We start from the raw sequence: 21,537 nt of genomic DNA, 5'->3' as shown, positions 1-21,537 counted from the left end.
CCCTATCTACTGTGCCATCTAGCTACTTCCTGTGTCCTTTTCAGAGAAGAATGAAGATCATCATTATGCCCATTCTCCTTGTACTTTCTCCTATACTTGTATACTCTTCTTTGGCAACCCTACCCTTTTATTCCTCCTTTGTATACTACTGTATTTCTTTTACCCTTTTTTCCCTTTTCTTTCTTCAGATCCTTAGAACAGAACCAATCTATCCCACAAGTCTTCTGTTTTGCCTATTCAGCTCCTTCAATACACTTTGACATTAGCATGCTAGCATTATCTCATCATATAGCTTCTTTTACTTCTTCAAATAAATGTACCCTTCTAGGTTTCTCTTTAAGAGCAGCTAGGTCACGTAGTGGATAGAGCACCAAATGGCATAAGAACTGCCTTCTGGTAGAGTTCTACAGAATGGTACAAGCAAAAACTGTCTGTCTATCTTCATTGAAGATCCTTCCTATGTTAGAGCAAGATGAACCTCTTTTTCTTAACTGCATAATGACTTTCAAGTGTCTTATTCCAGTCCAACATCAAATCTGAACTAAGAGGGTGCTGGTGCTGATATTAGAGTCACCTCCAACAGATCCCCTGAATTTTTGAGTGTGAGAGGGCTGAATTTTCTGGACTTTCGACTAACTCAGGACAAAGGTCTAACAAACCCTGGAATATTCTGAGTTGAGTACCCCTGCAATGAACTAGTCACTGCAATTGGTCACATGGCCACTCCAGGTGACTTCCAAGGTCTATACCTTGGATTTCTGACTTTCTCAGGTAAACCCTCTGCTCTTACTATTAATGGACACAGAACCTTTCCAGCTACACATGTCTCTGGTCTTGCTAGGAAGACTTATTTGCCTGTACCAGCACTGACTTTGCTGACAGGCCCAATCTCCTATTGTCCATGGGCTTCTGAATGATTATTTGGTGTAGTTATAGCAAGTATGTTACACAATGTAGTTTTTTAAAAAATTAAATTGATTTATTTACTTTTAGTTTACAACATTCAGTTCCACAGTCCCTTGAGTTTCAAATTTTCTCCCCCTCCTTCTCCTCTCCCCACCCCTCATGGCGGCATGCACTCAAATATAGGATCTACAAATATCTTCACATTAATCATTAGGTTGTAAAGAAAGATTATAACTGATGGAATGATCAAAGAAAGAGGAAACAAAACAAACCAAGAAAAAGAAACAGAGCAAGTAGTTTGTTTAAATCTGCATTCAGACTCCGCACCTCTGGGTGTGGATATGTCTTTGGATCATGAGTCTTTTGTAGATGTCTTATAACCTTACATTGCTGAGAGGAGCCCAGTTTATTGAAGTTAGTCATCATGCATACATTGTTTCTAAGTGGATTTCTTGATCATTATTCAGTGTGGTATAATTTTCAAGTTTTTACTGGAATAAGTGTAGGGGATCTGCCTCCAGTCACCTTCCTTGGAGATTTACAAAGTAACTTCATAAAAATACTCAGCATCAACTGTCTCTGGTCCCCCAATATCTTGGGCTTTTTGTTCTAGTTTACCTTATGCTTAATGCCAACTTTCTAACTTGAACTTTCCTTTCCTAGATCTGTCTCTAAGCTCTGCAAACTTCAGCTATTTTCCTCCTTCCAGTTTTATTTCCCTTGCTCCAGACTAGATCTTGACTCATTGACTCCACTTGCTCTGGGCTCTGTACTTTATTTGTGTAGATTTTATTCACCAAGAGTAGACTATAATCTCCGGGAGGGCACAGACTGTATCCTTTTTGTTTGTTTGTTTGCATTTAAACACTCAAGCAAAGCTCCCTCTGTTCATACTAAAATATTTGTTGAATTGAATTGAACTTGTATAGAGTTGACCTGAGCTGAGCTGAACTGAATTGAATTGTAGGCAAGATACAGGTGTAAAAAGTCCCATCCCAAAGGCCCTAAATTTATGGCTCTCTTCTGCCTCCTTCTGGGTCATAGCCATTATTACTACTCCCAGAAACTGTCGACACCAGGTAACCCCCCTCACAGGCCAGGTTTCCTGATAATATAACTTCAATAGTTTCTTGCTGAACTGTATGTAATGAGTGCTGTCACTCATATATAGTATAGGCATGTCAATGTGAGACTCAAAGGAAGGCAAAATAGACATCTCTAGCTTCTTCTTTGCCCACCCTTCTCCAAAGGAGATTTTATTTCCTGCAGAGAGGGGAAGCAGGAGGTTGGGACCAGAGGCTTGGCCAGCTGACTTTCCTTAGAGAGGGGATACCAGGGTAGAATCATCTCTCTGTTCAAGCTAATTTCTGACGACTCTTTCTTTTTTTTTTTTATATTTGAATATTTGATTTTAAAACTTTAAATTCCAGATTCATTCCTTTCCCCCCCTGCCACCCACCCCCACTGGGGAGACAAGCAGTTCAGTATAGGTTGTACATGTGCGGCTAATGCAAAACAATAACATAGTAGATGTATTGTAAAAGACTGACTATATTTCCCTCCCTCCTATCCCACCTCCCACTTGTTCTATTCTCTACTTTGATCCTGTCCCTTTTCAAAAGTGGGTGCTTCCAACTTCCCTCCCCCCCAGCCTGCCCTCCCTTCCATCATCCACCCTCACATCCCCTTCCCCCCCTATTCTCCTGGAGGGTGAGATCCCCTATTTGGTGTGTATTTCCCTCCCTCCTCAAGCCAGATTCAATAGGAATAAGGTTGATCCATTCCCTTTTGCCTTCCTATTCTTCCCCTCCATTGTAACCATTTTCTCTTGCCTCTTCTGATGAGATAGTTTGCCCCACTCTGTCTCTCCCCATCTCCTCTCATTATATTCCTCTCACCTCTTAATTTCACCTTTTAAGTATCATCCCTTCCTGTTAAATTGGTCCCGTGCCCTCTATCTATGTATACCTGTAAAAGTATATATACACATTCACATATGTATTCATATGCCTGCATACCCTCATATAAAGACATATATATGTATATATATACATTTCTAATCCCCTCAACTACTGAGAAAAGTTTCATAAGTTACAATTATTGTTTTTCCATGTAGGAATGTTAATAGTTCAACTTTGGCCAGGTGGCTCAGCGAGCAAGAGCACCGGCCCCAGTGCCGGGACAACCCAGATCAAATCCGGGCCCAGACACTCAGCACCACACCCAGAAACAACAACCAGCCGTGCAACCCCGAGCAAGCCACTCAACCCCGATTGCTTTAAAAAAAAATAGTTCAATTTTGATAAGTTCCTTATGATTTCTTTTCCCTGTTTACCTTCTCATGCTTCTCTTGCTTCTTGTATCTGAATGTCAAATTTTCTATTCAACTCTGGTTTTTTCAGCAAGAATGCTTGAAAGTCCTGTATTCCACTGAATGACCATATTTTCCCCTGAAACATGATACTCAGTTTTGCTGGGTAGGTGACTCTTGGTTTTAATCCCAGCTCCCTTGACCTCCAGAATATCACATTCCAAGCCCTTCGGTCCCTCGGTGTAGAAGCTGCCAGATCCTGGGTTATCCTGATTGTGTTTCCACAATATTCAAATTGCTTCTTCCTGGCTGCTTGTAATATTCTCTCCTTAATCTGGGAATTCCGGAACCTGGCTATAATATTCCTAGGAGTTTTCTTTTTGGGATCTTTTTCAGGAGGTAATCGGTGGATTCTTTCAACCTCTATTTTGCCCTCTCGTTCTAAAACATCAGGGCAGTTTTCTTTGAGAACTTCCTGGAGGATGCTTTCCAGGCTCTTACTTTGGTCATGGCTCTCAGGCAGTCCAATAATTTTTAAATTATCTCTCCTGGATCTATTTTCCAGGTCAGTGGTTTTTCCCATGAGATATTTCACATTGCCTTCTATTCTTTCATTTGTTTGGATCTGTTCAACAGCATCTTGATTTCTCATAAAGTCATTAGCTTCCATTTGCTCCAATCTAATTCCGAAGCAATGATTCTCCTCAGTGAGCTTTTGAGATTCTTTTTCCATCTAGCAAATTCGACTTTTTAAGGCATTCTTCTCCTCATTGCCTTTTTGAGCCTCCTTTGCCATTTGAGTCAGTCTGTTTTTTAAGGTATTATTTTCTTCAGTCAGGCTGTTGACTCTCATTTCATAATTTTCTTGCATTGTTCTCATTTCTCTTCCCAATTTTTCCTCCACTTCTCTTATCTGCTTCTTAAGGTTCTCTATGGCTTGTAACCAGCTTGTATTTTCCTTTGAAGCTTTTGGTGCAGGAGTTCTGACTTCACTGATTTCCTCCTGTTCCATGCCTTGCTCCTTCTTATCCCCAAAATAGGAGTGTAATGTTGGAATCTTCTGTCTGCTTTGTTTCCTTTGCCTGTTCATTTTGCCACTCAATGATTTGACTTTTGGGCTTTTTGCCACAGTAGGACTCTGCCACCAGACAGGGGAGATTTCGTCCCAAACGCTGGGGTTTTCTCAGCTGCCAGAGGTATTAGATGGGTGCCCTCTCTGAGGTCTCCACACGCTCTGGCAAGCTGGACACACACCCCAGGACCTCCACCCTAGACTGCAATCCAGATCCAAGCAGGTTAAAGCAAGAGCGATTACCCCTCAGACTGGTGCTTGGTCTCCCTACACTCTGCAGGCCAGGAGCCAAAGCAGCCACGCTGGCCAGCGTCTCAGCAGTTTCTTGCCCTGGGGGTAAAAGCCACTCACTCCCACTTACTGGGTCCCAAAGTCCAGACTGCACTGGCCTCTCACCTTGACCTTCGTATCTATGTATTGATAAATCTGGAGTCCCTCTGGCTGGCGACTGGTCAGGCCCGCCCTGGGGCTGAAGCCTCAGAGTGGTGCTGGGCTCAGCTCCCAGAGCGTTGCGCTGGCCAATTCCTGACGGCCTGCCGGGCTGTTCTCAGCGGGAGGTTAGCTTCTCTGTGTCATTTTGTGGGTTCTGCAGCTCCAAAGTTTGTTTAGAGTCCCCTTTTTACATGGATTGGGGAGGGTGCAAGCCGGAGCCACGGGAGGGTCGTGCTTCTACTCCGCCATCTTGGCTCCGCCCCCATTTCCCCTGATGACTCTTTCTTAATTAGGAAGCAGCACCCAAATTTTATATCCAAGGTTTGACTCCTGTCCCACCAAATACCAATTCCACCATGAACACACATCACCATAGGTAACCAAGAGACCCATTATCCAAGCAGATAGCAAAACAGAAATCAAAGAAAGTATACAAAGAAGAATATTTGCCACATGATATAGAACAAAGGACCTCTCCCTTTGGAAGCAAGGTAACTCAGTGCAATCAAGAAAGAGAGTTTTAGTTCTCACTCAAGGGAAAACTCCTTGAAGTCTCTAGAGTAGCAAGCTAAGGATAGGGACATGATGGAGACTGCCAGCTCTTCTCATGTCAGCTTGTTCCTAGAGGCTTTTCCTTCAGCAACCTGAAGTAGGGTTGGTATTGTCCATCTTCTCTCCTGATGCTGGAAGCCAGAAGCACCAGAACACAAAGAGACTGAAGAGCCCAAAGAAACTCAAGAAACTTTTAGAAAGTCCAGATACTGGAAAGAAAATCCAAAGAAACTCAAAGAGAATTCGAAGAGACTCAGTTATTTTCTCTGGCCCTTCATGCAGGCATGGAGTATTGAGCTCTACAAGAGGAGAGAGTCCCATACCAATGAACTCTAGGATTCAGATTACATGTAAATCAAATGAGATAGTATATTTAAAGAGCTTTGTAAACCATAAAATGCTATATAAAAGTCAGCTGTGATTATAAGGCTAAGGATAAGTACTGAAGCTGTCATTTCATTGGTATAGGAAACTCTCAGATGAGAAAACTCCCTCTACTAATGTAGGCTTGCACCTTCTCTGCAACTTATAGTCTTAGAGAATTAACTAGAGTATGGAAAAGTTAAGTGACTTATCCAGGGTCACATAGGCAATATGTGTCAGAGGCCAGATTTAAACCTAAGTCTATCTGACTCCAAGGCCAGTTCTTTATCCAATATGACATGTTGCCTAAGCTATAATTATTATTATGACTGTTATTATTATTTGCAATTATATTATCATTACTATTATTATTGTCATAATTGTTTACAAGGCCTTCAGCCTACATTTCATAGTCTAAGCTTCCTGCATCAAGTTTCCACAAACTGACTTATTTCTCTTTCTCTTCTCTAAAGCTGCAATCTGGTTTCCACTTGTCTCAAGGTGTCCCACTCAAAGCATCATAAACATTTAGGAAAAAACCCCAACCCCTCAAAACCCCCCCCCCCCAAATCCCATAGAGACTATCTAGTCTAACTTCTTTATTCTATACATTAGGAAACAGGCTGACAGAGAGAGATGTAATGATTTGTCCAGCCAAGGTCACACAGACAAAAAGTAGCAGAACTGGAATTCTTCTTGTTCCCCTAAAAATAAGGAGGGAAAAGTACTTCTCATACAAATTAACATTCTGGTCAACATATACTGGCCATTTTGTAGCAAAGTTAGCTTGAAGAAACATTCAGAGTTTCACTCTTGTAAGCCAAGATGATGTTACCTTGATTTTTCTCACCCTCACCCCCAAACTAGCCTGCTGTGAAGTGAGATTTCTTCTTCCCTAAAACCCTCTCTAGTTACCTGCTAGGAAGGGGAAGCAGGGATAAATCACACCTTCACACCATTAATAAAGTCTCCCTTGATTGACGTAGAGACTCCTCCAAGAGGGCAGGATAGGAACAAAGTTGAGGGTAGGAGAAAGGATCCATTGTTTGATACAAGGGACTAGGTATTGGTGGAGCTGGGGCCTCTTATGGTTGTAATAATTCCTGAGATGTTTCTCAATCACCCCCTTTCTTTCCTTCTTTAGAGGCCCAGGATCTGCCTCACTGTTTTTTCTTCTTCCGCTTCTCTCCTCTATTGCTTCTAATCCTGAGTTTTCTCCTTCTCCACCTAATAAAGGATAGAAGAACTTATTTTCTTTTCCCTGAAGCAAACACATAGATTATTTCTGTTTTCTATATTTTTAATTTTTTTGCTTGTTTTTTTTTTGGAGGGGGGAAGGCAAGGCAATTGGGGTTAAGTGACTTGCCTAAGGTCACATAGCTAGTTATGAGTGTCATGTCTGAAACCAAATTTGAACTCATGTCCTCCTGACTCCAGGGACAGTGCTCTATTCACTGAACCACCTAGCTGCTTCTATATTTTTAACTTTTAAAAATTATTTTCTCAATTGAATGTAAAAATGTTTAATGTTTTTTTTAAATTTTGAGTTCCAAATTCTCTCCCTCTCTCTCTTCCTCTTCCCCTCTGCAAGCAACTTGATATAGCTTATACATGTGCAGTCATGCAAAACATATTTCCATATTAATTTCTGTTTTCTAATTAGTAACACAGTCCTTGGGTGGTTTATTACTTAGTACCACAGGAAAGGAGATAAAGATAAAAGGCTTTCTTATGATAATAGCTAATGTTTGTATAGTGCTTTTATGCACATTATCTCATTTGAAGTTCACAGCAACTTTATGAGGTAAGTTACCACTACTATTCTCATTTTACAGGTAAGGAAACTGAGACTCAGAGATAGTAAGTGACTTGCCCATGGTCACATAATTAATCAGTGATGATTCAAGCGTAGATCTTCTTGACTCTATTAAACACTTTGTCTACTACACTATGCTCTCCTTTTGGCATGGTACTTATTGGAACATTCATGAAAACTTACTGAAGACACAATTGTAATCCTAAGGTGTCTACCTTTTGAATCTGTTCCCAGGTAGAAATCTATGTGAATTGGGAAAGGCTGGAGAGTAATAATAAGTAGCATTCATATAACACTTTAAGTTTTGCAAAGTGTTTTACAAATATCTCATTTAATCCTCAAAACAACTCTGTGATATAGGTTCAATTACTATCTGAATTTTATAAATGAGGTAAGTGAGGCAAATAGAAGTTAAATGACTAGCTCAGGGTCACACAGCTTGTATGTATCTGAGGTCATATTCAACTCAGGTCTACCTGACTTCAGGCCTAGTGCTCTATCCATTGCTCTATCAACTCCCAAACTAAAGCTGGAGAGATAAATAAGTCAAAGAAAATATAGAGCAGTATAAAAAATTTTGCAAATCTAGAGTTTTCCAGAAAGAAGTCAGTAACTTCATAACAATTCTTTTTTTGTTTGTTTGCTGGGTTTTTTTTGGAGGGGGGAAGGTAGGGCAATTAGAGTTAAGGGACTTGCCCAAGGTCACATGGCTAGTTTTGTGTTAAGTGTCTGAGGCCAAATTTGAACTCAGGTCCTCTTGACTCTAGGCTGCTCTATTCACTGCACCACCTAGCTGCCCTTCCTCTGGAGCAATCTTAAACCCTCCTTTTTTTTTTTTTTTTTTTGTAAACTAAGGCAATAGCATTATACTCTTTGGGGGAAACAGTAGCCCTAAGCCTGGTATATCCAATACTGTACAGAGTTTTCCAGATCTGCTCCTCTAGCTGGACACTGAAATAGTATTCAACTATTTCAATCTAAAGACTGATTGGAAAGTGGAGAAGGCAAATCTTTCCTGCTGGGTTTTCCTTCTCTTTGGCTATAGATGATTGTTACAGGGCAATAATCCCAGTACAACAACAGGAAACTGATTTCCTACAATCAGCTCTCAGGGCATACATAGACCTGTTGCTTCCTCCATCAGGTTTCAAATCCTGGATGACATTAAAAAGCAACAAGTGTAGCTATCTCCTCAGGTAGCTCGAGGGTCCTGCTCCTTCCGATGAGCTTTCACTCAGGTGCAGTCTGCCTAGCTTCAGGCAGCTCTCAGCAGATTCAGCCTGAAGCAGCAGTTGTTATATTGTGATGATTCTGGGTTCCCCTTTAGCTTCTCTTTTAAGGTGACTGCTATATCCTCCCTTCTGATCTCTGCCTTCTCACCTTCTTATGGCCTCTCTTCTCCTTTGCATTCTAATACTTAAAATCAGATCCTCCTCAAGACCAGACCCTTATCTGTTGCGGTTGTTTCTCCTTAGTTTTTTTAAGAAGACCAATGGCTCAGATTCAATCCAGCTGAGATTAAATCTAGTCAGCTGGTCAATACAAGCATCACAAATGCTTAGGCTCCTTAACAGTCTACCCAATACGGCGAATCTTTAATAAACTTTGTTTTTCTTTGGCTGAGAGAAGACTTGAGTTGAATTCATTCTGGCAGGCCTGACTACATATTAGGGTCCTGAACACCCCTGAACCTCAACATTCTGAGGTTCTGTCTGGTAACAGACATACAAACAATATACAATTTTCTCATAGTTCCCAAAGAGTTCTTTGATTTATGTGATTTCTCAGCTACAACAATCATATATAAATGAACCATTGGACAATATGTATTCCAAATATCCTTATTTTCAGTCAGTACTGGTGCTTTTGGGATGCTTTCAAACAGATAGAGTTAGTATATTTTTCTAAGGGACAATTTTCTCTCAGGTTCTCAAAATTGTGTTAACCTGCTTTTCCCACAGTTATTACTTTTTTCTTCTCCTTTTAGTAACTAAAATGTCTGTATTTGAAAAGGGCAGTATCTTGCACATGCCTCTCAAAATGCTTCACTGACACTTTTAAATTTATTTTTTGTGGGGTGGAGCAGGGATATCGCTATTGTCAACCCCAAACTCCATCCCCTCAAAAAAAAATGCCACGTTTGTAACAAATATGCATAGTCAAGAAAAACAAAACTACATATTGGCCATATCTGAAAAATTTGTCTCAATTTGACCATGACCTCTCTGTCAAGAGGTGGGAAGGATGCATCATCACTGGATTTCTAGAAAGTTATAGTTTATTTCATTGACTAGAGCTCTTAAGTCTAAGCTGTTTTTCTTTACAATATTATAGTCCTGCTTCTAAGGCAGAATCCTCATTGGAATACTGCTTTGCTTCTAATGTTGCAGTGTTCTTCCTTACTGGGATTTTCTTGCTATCTATCCCTTTGCTATATTGCCATATGCTGGTGTTTGAGCTGAGATGTTCTGTTGCATCTCTGCTACTGCCATTGGCAAATTTCCCACCAAATTATAGCTGCCATGGATCTTTTCTCCATCAAATCTTTTAGATCAATGCCTCAGTGTTCAAAAATGAGTGGGGGTGGGTGGGCAAGATAAATGAAGGGGCATGGATGGTAGTCTAGTTTGGTAAAAATGAAGAATACCTAAAGATTTTGTGATCTAGGGGCAGCTAGGGTGGTGCAGTGAATAGAGTACTAGCCTTGGAGTCAGGAGGACATGAGTTCAAATCTGAACTTAGACATTTGACACACTAGCTATGTGGTCTTTAGCAAGTCACTTAACCCCAATTGCCTTGCCTTCCCCCCTCCAAAATTAAAAAAAAAAAAGATTTTGGTATCTTCTGTATAGAGGAGTTAATAAGATCAAAATGGGTAGCAGCACCTTGGATGACATCCATAGTAAGGGAATGGGACAAAGAAGATAAATCATCATAGAAAATTTAAAAAGCGTTGTCACAGAGGTAAGTGAATCAGGAAAAATAAGAGTAGCCCTAGTTTGTGGGAATCCAGGAAGATTCATGAAATCCTCTAAGATATAAAGAGCCTTTAGAAGACCAGGGGGTCATGGAGACTTAATGGGACAAGCATGTTGTAGGGTGGGGGTGGGGTGCATTTCTCAGAGCCCTCAGAGGAGAATATAAGATGTGAACCAGAGTGTCTTTGTGGATTTTCAATGGAGGTATGAGAGTAAGAGTGACACAAGAACAGATACACCGTAAAAGGGAATTGGAGATAGCCAGAGGAGGAAGAGTAGTTCATTCTTGGAAAACAAATTAGACCAGAGTGTGGCCAACTAGCAACAACATTTTATGAGAGTAAAAAGAATCCAATTCATAGGTTCTTTTCATCTTTGCTTCCCAAAAATGCTGTGATAGGGAAAAATCACACCTAGAATTTAAACTTCAGGTAAGAGGGGGAAAAAAGTCAACCTCTGAAGCAAAGCTATTGATTCCTTCAATTGAAAACAGTACATTTAACATCCATTTGCATTTTCTATAGAATCTGCTTGTTCTAATAAATTACACAGCCATTAACAGTGAATTGTTGAATATAATTAGTCAAGGTTAAGAAGGACCTATAATAGATTAGGCATGGGAGATTCAGCAGTCAATGACTATAGTAATCTATTGTTTGATAAACCCAAAGACCCCAGTTTTGGGGATAAGAACTCACTATTTGACAAAAACTGCTGGGAAAACTGGAATATAGTATGGCGGAAACTGGACATAGACCATTACCTAACACCATATACCAAAATCAAGTCTAAATGGGTGCATTATCTATGTATAAAGGTTGATACTGTAAGCAATCTTGGGAAAAAAAGTAATAAAGAGGGAAAGACTTTATGACTAAACAAAAATTAGAGAGCATTATAAAATGCAAAATGAATAATTTTTATTACATTAAATTGAAAAGCTTCTGTACAAACAAAGCCAATGTAACCAAGATTAAGAGGGAGGTGGGACATTGGGAAAGAATTTTTACAACCCATGTCTCTGATAAAGGACTCATTTCTAAAATATACAGAGAATTGAGCCAAATCTATAAGAATACAAGTAATTTCCCAATTGATAAATGGTCAAAGGATATAAACAGGCAGTTTTCAGAGGGAGAAATTAAAGATATCTATAAGCACATGAAGAAATGCTCAAAATCACTATTGATTAGAGAAATGCAAATAAAAACAACTCTGAGGTACCACATCTTACCAGTCAGATTGGCTAAGATGACAAAACAGGAAAATGACAAATGCTGGAGAGGATGTGGACAAATTGGAACACTAATGCATTGCTGGTGGAGTTGTGAACTGATCCAACCATTCTGGAAAGCAATCTGGAATTATGCCCAAAGGGCTATAAATAATTTCTTACCCTTTGACCCAGCAGTAGCACTTCTAGGGTTGTATCCCAAAGAGATCATAAAAGTGGGAAAAAGGGGCAGCCAGGTAGCACAGCGAGTAAGAGCACCGGCTCCAGTGTCGGGATGACCTGGAGATCGAATCCCAGGCTCAGACACTCAGCACCACACCCAGAAATAACTGGCTGTGTAACCTTGAGCAAGTTACTTAACTCTGATTGCTTTAAAAAAAAAAGTGGGAAAAAGGCCCATATGTACAAAACTATTTATAGCAGCTCTTTTTGTGGTAGTAAAGAATTGGAAATTAAGGGGGTGCCCATCAATTGGGGAATGGCTGAACAAGTTGTGGTATACACATGTTATGGAATACTATTGTGCAATAAGAAATGAGGAGCAGATGGACTTCATAGTTATCTGGAGAGGCTTACACGAACTGATGCTGAGTGAGAAGAGTAGAACCAGGAGGAATTTGTACACAATTACAGACACAACATATGTGTGACGACCAGCTTTGATAAACTGGACTCTTCTCAGCAATCCAGAGTCATAAGTCAACCCCAAAAGACTCATGATGGAGAGAGATGCTTATATCCAGAGAAAGAACTGAGAATGAACTCAGATTGAAGCAAAATACCTGCCCTTTTTTGTTTTCTTGTTAGGTTTTGTTTCCTCTTTGCCATTCTTCATTCCATCTGTTACAATCCTTCTTTATAACCTGACTAATGCCTAATGTGAAAGTAGTTGCAGATACTATACTTTATTGTATGCCGCCATGGGGTGGGGGGGAGGGAGAGAAAATTTGAAACTCAAGGAATTGTGGTAATGAATCTTATAAACTAAAAGTAAACAAATTAATAAAGACCAAAAAAACCCACCCAAAAACAAAAACAAAAAATAAGAAGGACCTATAAAAAAATTGAGGCTTTAATTAATTAGAAAAGGGTCTTTTTCTTTGGTAGGGGAGGCATTGTAGTTTCTAATAATATTCTAATACAAAGATGATAGAAAAGGAAAATGATAAATGCTGGAGGAGATATGGGGAAATAATGCATTGTTGGTGGAGTTGGGAACTAGTTCAACCATTCAGGAGAGCAATTTGGAACTATGCCCCAAAAGCCAATAAATTGTGCATATATGTGATTCTAGCAATACTTCTTCTAGGTTTATACTCAAAAGAGATTAAGGAAAGAGGAAAAGGACCCATATGTACAAAAATATTTATAACAGTTCTTGTAGTGGCAAAGAGCTAGAAATTGAGAAAACGCTTATCAGTTGGGGAATAGCTGAACACGTATAGCATGTTGTGGAATCCTTTTGTGAATTCAGATATGAAGGAAATAATTTCAGGAAAACCTGGGAAGACTTATATGAATTCATGTCCAGTGAAGTGAACAGGAGAACTAGGAGAAACACTTACACGGTAACAGCAATATTCTAAAAGAAAATCAACTTGTGGCAGAGTCAAGATGGCAGAGTAGAAACAGGACTTCCACTGGGCTCCAGCTCCCACCACCTCCAATTCATGTAAAAGGTGGCTCTGAACAAACTTTGGAGCTACAGAACCCACAAAATGACACAGAGAAGCTAACCTCCTGCTGAGGACAGCCCAGCAGGCCAGCAGGGAGCAGCCAGTGCAGTGCTCTGGGAGCCAACCCCAGCCCCTCTCCAGCTGAGCCAGAGGTTTTAGACCCAGGGAGGGCCTAACCAGTCCCTGGCTAGAGGGACTTCAGATCACCAGCAGCTGTGGCAGTTTCCAGAATTATCAACCCATAGATGTTAAGGACAAAGTGAGAGGTCAGTGCAGTGTGGACTTTGGGATCCAGTAGCTGGGAGTGTGGTCAGTCTTTATCCCCCGGAGGGAGAAGCCGCTGAGGTGCCAAGGCCGTGCAGCCACAGCCACACGTGGCTGCTTTAGCTCCTGGCCTGCAGACTGTAGGGGGACCAAGTGGCCAGTCTAAGGGGTAATCACTCTTGCTTTAACCTGCTTGGATCTGGATTGTGGTCTAGGGTGGAGGTCCTGAGGTGTGCAACCAGCTTGGCAGAGTGAGTGGAGGCTTCAGAGAGGGCACCCAACTAATACCTTCAGCAGCTGAGAAAACCCAAGCATTTGGTATGAAGCTCCCCTGCCTGGTAGCAGAGTCCTACTGTGGCAAAAAGCCCAAAAGTCAAGTAATTGAGTGGCAACATGAGGGAAGCAAAGCAAACAGAGGAATCCAACATTAGACTCCTATTTTGGGGACAAAAAGGATCAAAGCATGGAACAGGAGGAAGACAGTGAAGTCAGAACTCCTGCACCAAAAGCTTCCAAGAAAAATATGAGTTGGTTACAGGCCATAGAGGAGCTTAAAAAGGATTTTGAAAACCAAATAAAGAGAAGTGGAGGAAAAATTGGGAAGAGAAATGAGAATGATCCAAGAAAATTATGAAATGAGAACCAACAACCTGACTGAAGAAAATAATACTTTAAAAAATAAACTAACTCAAATGGCAAAAGAGGTTCAAAAAGCCAATGAGGAGAAGAATGCCTTAAAAAGCCGAATTTGCCAGATGGAAAAAGAATCTCAAAGGCTCACTGAAGAAAATCATTCCTTCAGAATGTAATGTAATGCCAAGGAAAGGCAACTTCCCAAGGTTCAAAATACCAGCATAGGTGCTCTCCATTTTATTCAATGACAAACCAAGAACAGAGAAGATCAAAACATGACAGCATTCAAAATACAGCATTTACTAAGTGTGATTAAATAATCTCCAAGTACTACCCTACCCCAGGACCTTCCAATCATTCAATCAATTACAAAGTCCCTGGTCTAAATACTACTCCACCCCTAGGCTGTACCTTCATTTAGTCCATCACAAAACCCCTCTTCTCAAATGGAGATTAGTTTCCAATCATAAGTAAAGTACATTCATTTGTTCAATCACAGAACACATAAAGGTCAAAAGTTTCCCACCCCTGGATCACAATTGAATCTACCCCAGAGTTACATCATTTAAGCACAGCACTTAGTACACAAATGGAGGTCTTTTCTTCATCTTGACATGAGGCAAGTTCTCAGCAATCTTAGTTCCTGGGGAGACAAGGATTAGCAAGGTCACAAGATACATTACCAGTCTCTTCATTAATTCATCCTCTGTCTGTAGAACAGTCCTAGAACCCCTGAAAACATTAGCAAAACCCTCTCCCAGGATTTCTGTAAACATACAACAAGAAAATCCTTCTTCAGGGCTTCTGAACCAACAGAAAGGTTCCCAGACCCCTGCAACAACAGCACTGTCCTTCACCAGTGGACAGTATTCACTCTGTCTGCAGGACAGTCTCCAGACCCATGCAACAACAGCACTGTCCTTCACCAGTGGACAGTATTCACTCTCTGTCTGCAGGACAGTCTCAGTAGCTCTGAACCAATAGAAAGGTTCCCAGACCCCTGCAACAACAGCACTGTCTTTCACCAGTGGACAGTATTCACTCTCTGTCTGCAGGATAGTCTCAGGAGCTCTTAGCCAACAGCCAGGTTCCAGGACTTCTTCAACAAAAGGACTGTCTTTCACCAGTGGACAAATCTGGCGAAACAACATCAAAACAGACAAAGTACCAGCAAAACAGCCATGTCTCCTCAGTCCTTGGCAGCTCAGGGGGCAGGTCTCAAAAGTCCAGGGCAATTCAAAGTGGCCCCCAGCAATTCTCTCAGTCTCTCTTTGCCTCCACGAGGTGCTGCTTCCAAAAAGTTCTTCTGCCTCTCCCTTGTGTCTCTCCAAATCTATGTCACCAGCTCCTCCCAGTTCAGGACTCTCTTTTTACATCAACAAGTCCATCCCACAGGTAGGATTAACAAGCTCTGGGTTTTAACACAATCAATTTGAAAACCAAGCCAATACAGGGGAATCTTTAATTGCCATTACTATCACACAGAATTAGATTGGAGCAAATGGAAGCTAGTGACTTTATGAGAAATCAAGATACTATTAAAGAGATCCAAACAAATGAAAAAATAGAAGGCAATGTGAAATATCTCATTGGGAAAACCACTGACCTGGAAAATAGATCCAGGAGAGATAATTTTAAAATTATTGGACTACCTGAAAGCCATGATCAAAAAAATAACCTAGAAATCATCCTTCAAGAAATTCTCAGGGAAAATTGCCCTCATGTTTTAGAACCAGAGGGCAAAATAGAGGTTGAAATAATCCACTGATCACCTCCTGAAAAAGATCCCAAAAAGAAAACTCCTAGGAATATTATAGCCAGGTTCTGGAATTCCCAGATCAAGGAGAAAATATTACAAGCAGCCAGGAAGAAACAATTTGAACACTGTGGAAACACAATCAGGATAACACAGGATCTGGCAGCTTCTACACTGAGGGATGAAAAGGCTTGTGATATGACATTCCAGAGGTCAAAGAAGCTGGAATTAAAACCAAGAATCACCTACCCAGCAAAACTGAGTATCATGTTTCAGGGGAAAATATGGTCACTCAGAGGAATAGAGGACTTTGAAGCATTCTTTATGAAAAAACCATGATTGAATAGAAAAGTTGACATTCAGATACAAGAAGCAAGAGAAGCATGAGAAGGTAAGCAGGGAAAAGAAATCATAAGGAACTCATCAAAGTTGAACTATTTGCATTCCTACATGGAAAAATGATAATTGTAACTTATGAAACTTTTCTCAGTATGAGAATAATTGAAGGGAATAGAAATGTGTATGTATATATGTACACATACATATATATGTCTACATAGGAGGGTATATGGACATCTGAATACATATGTAAATGTGTGTGTATATATATATATATACACACAGGTATACATAGATAGAGGGCACAGAACCAGTTTAATGGGAAGGGATGACACTTAAAAGGTGAAATTGAGAGGTGAGAGAGGAATATAATGAGAGGAGATAGGGAGAGATTTGGGTAAACTATCTCATATAGAAGAGGTAAGGGAAAATGGTTACAAAGGAGGGGAAGAACAGGAAGTTGAAAGGGAATGGGTCAACCTTATTCTCATTGAATTTGGCTTAGGGAGGGAATGACATATACACTAAATAGGGTATCTCACCCTACAGGAGAGTAGGGGGGGAGGGGATGAGAGCGGGGATGATGGAAGGGAGGGCAGGCTGGGGGGAAGGGAAGTTGGAAGCACCCACTTTTGAAAAAGGACAGGATCAAAGTAGAGAATCAAACAAGTGAGAGGTGGGATAAGAGGGAGGGAAATATAGTCGGTCTTTTACAATATATCTACTATGGAAATGTTTTGCATAGCTACACACGTTTGGAATTCAAAGTTTTAAAATCAAAAATGTTTAAAATATGTGTATATATACTATACATATATATACTATTATCAATATTATTTTACATGTAAATGGGAAGTGAGATATGCAGGCACTGGGGCATGGAGAGCCACCATGCCTACTGGAAAGTTGGAGGAGGTATGGGAGAGGATATGGGAGAGAGCAGATTGGAGGAGGGGATATCCAGTGGGATCGCTGTTTTGGGGTGGTGGGTAGGGGAAAAACAGGGAGAAAATTTGCAACTCAAAATCTTGTGGAATGAATAATGTAAAGTAGAAGTTAATAAAGCATTTGATTAAAAAAAAAGAAAATCAACTTGTAAAATAAAAAACAATTAAATTTAAACTAATCAATTGCAAAGATAATCAACTGTGAGATTTAGAACCTCTGATTGACACAATGACCCACCACACAATTACAAAAAATTCAGAATGAAAAATGCTATCCACCTCCAGACAGAGAGCTGATAGATCCAGAATGCAGATGGAAATATTTTTTTCTTTCTTTTTCTTACCTGTGTTTTTAACATGGCTAACATTGAAATTTGTTTTTTGTGACTTCATGTTTATGAGTTTTGCATTTCTTGCCTTCTCAGTGGGTGGGGGATGGTTGAGGGAGAGAGAATCTGGAACTGAAAATAAAATAAAATTGAATGAAAAAATATTCTGATAGATAAGGAGGCAGTGTGCCATAGTGGAGAACTGGCCTCAGAGCCAGAAAGACCTGGGTCCCGCTAGATCATACAGTTACAGCAAGAGATTTGCAATTAAGAAGACCTAAGTTTGTGGGGTGGTTAGGTGGTGCAGTGAATAGAGCACCAGCCGTCGAGTCAGGAGGACCCGAGTTCAAATTTGGCCTTGGACACTTAACACTTAGCCCTGTGACCTTGGACAAGTCACTTAACCACAATTTCCCTGCCTTCCCCCCTCCAAAAAGCAAAAAAAAAAAAAAATAATAATAACCTGAGTTTGAAACCTGCTTCAGAGACTTGATAGCTGAGACACTTCAGGCAAGCCAGGATACTTTTTGATACCTCAATTTTTTCATCTGTAAAATTGGGACAATAATAGCACCAATCTCACAGGATTCTTGTGAGGATCAAAAGAAGGATGTAAAGTGCTTTGCAAATCTTAAATCTCTTTGTAAATTATTATCAATGATTATTATTATTTAGGACCAACATATAACCCTGTGCCCCAGTCAATTCTAGACTGCTACTGAACCCAGAGCAAGAAGGAGATGAGTATGGGAGGTTGGTGCATTTGTTTTCACCAGGGCAGCTAGTACATTTCCCTGCTCCAATCTCTCTATCCCAGGATGGACTCAGAAATCAAAAGAGAGGGCATTAAGAAAGGAACCAATTAACTGGGTCATATGCTGCAAACGGGTTAAGAAATGAAGGCAAAGGGCAGTTAGGTGATGCAGTGAATAAGAGGACCAGCGTTCAAATTCGGCCTCAAACACTTAACTCTTACCAGCTCTGTGACCTTGGGCAAGTCACTTAACCCCAATTGCCCTGCCTTCCTCCTTCCAAAAAAGAAAAAAAAAGAAATGCTGGCAATAACAAAGGTGTGAGGACTGGTTCTAAATATCCTAGATTTGAGGAACCTCTTTCATTGTTTAAGACAGTGAAAAGTGCTAGCTAGGTAGGAGAGGGATACCTAGTCCAAATGCCCTGCCAGGAGTCAGAAGTAGTCCACATCATGATAATGTTTGACCAAAATGGATCAGGGACCAGAGATGCTTCGGGAAGCGGCCCCTGGCTAGAGAGGGTAATGGTGAAGAACACCATCAGCTCTTTTCTTGCCCCTCTCAACTCACAAAGACTGTTATGGGTTGGGATGTGGAAGACCTTGAAACGGAGCCGGCTCAGAGTTTGACTGCCTTTCGTTCCAGGTTAGGTTTAGAGGACAACCAATTTAGGGCTGTAAGAAATCTTCGGGTCCTAAAAATTATCATCAATAGGATAATTGTTGTTCAGTCCTTTTAGTCCTCCAGCTCTTTCTGAGCCCATTCGGGGTTTTCTTGGCAAAGATACTAGAGACATTTGCCATTTCCTTCTCTAGCTCATTTTATTTTTATTTTTTTTGGAGGGGGAAGGCAGGGCATTTGGGGTTAAGTGACTTGCCCTAGGTCACAAGGCTAGTAAGTGGTAAATGTGAGAGGCTGAATTTGAACTCAGGTCCTTCTGACTCAAGGGCCGGTGCTCTATTCACTGCACTACCTAGCTGGCCCTCCAGCTCAATTTATAGATGAGGAGCTGAGGCAAACAGGGTGAAATGACTTTCCTAGGATCATATAGCTAGTTAAGTGTTTGAGACCAGCTTTGAACTCAGGAATTTGAGTCATCCTGACTCCAGGCCCTTTACTTTATCCACTCATTGTACCACCTACATGTCCCTATAATAAATATTAGGATAGTAAAATTGGAAGAGATCTCAGAGATGATCTGGTTCAATTTACTGATTTTATGCATGAGGGAAAGGGTAGCATAGTTAGGATTCTAAGAGGTCCTCTGATTTCCTCTTTTTGCTTTTGTATCCCCCATCGATTAGCACAGATTCTGGCAAGTAAGTGGTTAATACATATTCCTTGACTGAATCAGGTTTCCACCTCTCAGAGAGGTAAATTAAAACATTTGTGTGTGTGTGTGTGTGTGTGTGTGTGTGTGTGTGTGTATATACACACACATATATACATATATACACACACACATATATATGACATTACATAAATAATAAATTATAAAATACATATGTGTATACACAGATAATGCATACATCTCTTGTTCTACACTCAGATTCAAATACATGGAAGCAGGGAAAGTTTAGCTAGACAACCTTTTAAGTTTCCACCAGCCTAGAACAATCCATGAAACTACAGCAACTACCTTGTGGCCAAAAGAGGGGTAAGATAAATAGAAGTAGGCCTTTTAGTTCCTCTTTTTTCATATGTACCAACAGTGAGACCTTGTGCTAGTCATTTAATCTCTTACTGTCCCCAGGAAAATCTGTGGTCTGGTAAATCGCAGAGCAGTAGCCAAAGTCAATCTATTCTGATACTGTCCTCACTGGGACCATTTCCTACACCAAAGAAATCACAGATCTGAAACAAATCTCAAACCCAGCTTTAGGCTGTAGGAAGCCTCAGCCAGGTTTCATTGCTCCTATGGCAGTATCTCTGGGGTGGGTGTATTGCACATCAGACAACTCTGTTCCCTTAGAGTCACGCAGAACCCATAACTTAATTTTTAAAACTATTCAAGACTGCAGCTTTTTTTTTTCTATAGAAGTTTAAATCCTATGGATGCCTCAGTGGGTCTCAGAATATACACTTCTGTTCACCCCAGCCTCCTTGAAGGGCAAGACTCTGCTCCAAGGTAACTTAGATCTCCCAGGATCTGGGGGTGGGGTGGGTGGAGGTAAACGGGGGAGGTGGGAAGGGGTGCCGCCCCGGGGCCGGGTAGATGTTGCCCAATGAGAGGTTCCTGTAAGGAGAGATCGACCCTAAATGCTGGAGGTTCTAACCAGCCTTTTCAGGGCCTCCAGCTCTCTGACTGCCTGGCGCGGATGTTTGCATCTGCCCGGGGTTTAGGTGAGATGGGTGTCCAGATACTCTGGTTCCCTGGGTCTCCGGCCCCCACCCTGCTGAGCTTGTTACTGTTATGGTTGTTACTGTTATTGTTACTGGTGCAGCCGCCGCTGCCCATAACCACGGACTCGGGAGTGCGGGGTCGTGGTTGTACTGGGAGAGCTGGAGGTGGCTGGGTCTGCTCGAACTGCACTGCCCCATCCCCCAATTCCAAATTGGGACTCTGACTCCGGGCTGTTTTCAAAGGCTCCACCCCAAGCTATTCTAGCGCCCCTCTCCAGCTTTCTTTTTCACCCCTCCCCTCTCTTTCCACCCCCCACGCTTGTGTTCCCTTAGGTATCGGGCACCGCCTCTGGGGTCTAGATTGTGTCTGGAGAACAGGATGAGCTCTAGAAGGTTCCTCATTTCTTTGTATTCTGACTGCAGATCTGACCTGCGGAAATATAGGACAAGTTTATGGCCAAGATTTATCCCACCTTCCCAACTCTAGTATCACACACTTGTCATACTATGGTTCTGGGAAGAATTCTGAGCCTGGATTTCACTTCCAGATACCCTTTTTCCTAGTTCTGGGTTGCAGTGGGCTAATCCCCTCCAGTCTCAGGACATATCTGACCCCTGTGTTTCTCCCTCAGCACCTCACTGTCTGCTTTATGACTGAAGTGCCCACCAGAAATTATACACCAAAGCCCCTAAACCTGCCAGAAGGGGCCCCTACTAGGGTCCCTGGAAACCACCTGATAGGCCATAATAGTGAGGGAACTTTTCATGTATGTTGCTAGAAACATACCCCAGATACAAGTTTGTTCTTGTTAGGTACCCAAGACTTTACTAGAA

The 21,537-nt window shown here is 41.1% G+C and overlaps 2 protein-coding genes and 1 long non-coding RNA gene across 3 annotated transcripts in view; 2 read left to right on the top strand and 1 right to left on the bottom strand.

Moving 5' to 3' along the window:
* Positions 1–21,537, top strand: part of CDSN (corneodesmosin) — a 189,233-nt gene that overhangs the window by 68,183 nt on the left and 99,513 nt on the right. The window lies entirely within an intron of this gene.
* PSORS1C2 (psoriasis susceptibility 1 candidate 2) overlaps positions 1–21,537 on the top strand; it is a 145,094-nt gene that overhangs the window by 68,183 nt on the left and 55,374 nt on the right. The gene's annotated exons all lie outside the window — the stretch shown is intronic.
* The window catches only part of LOC138150292 (uncharacterized), a 27,145-nt gene continuing 20,102 nt past the window's right edge, over positions 14,495–21,537 (bottom strand). Inside the window, exons 2-3 of the long non-coding RNA XR_011165538.1 lie at positions 17,624–17,740; positions 14,495–14,880 (exon numbers count right to left, since the gene is read on the bottom strand). This is a non-coding gene — a long non-coding RNA (uncharacterized lncRNA). The remainder of the gene's footprint in view (positions 14,881–17,623; positions 17,741–21,537) is intronic.

This window comes from Petaurus breviceps, unplaced genomic scaffold (assembly GCF_028583685.1).
Source record: "Petaurus breviceps papuanus isolate PSGF00001 unplaced genomic scaffold, PetGlider_PUasm1.0 90865, whole genome shotgun sequence".
In the NCBI taxonomy this organism is placed as follows: Eukaryota; Metazoa; Chordata; class Mammalia; order Diprotodontia; family Petauridae; genus Petaurus; species Petaurus breviceps.
This window is presented reverse-complemented; position numbering and strand designations above follow the sequence as displayed.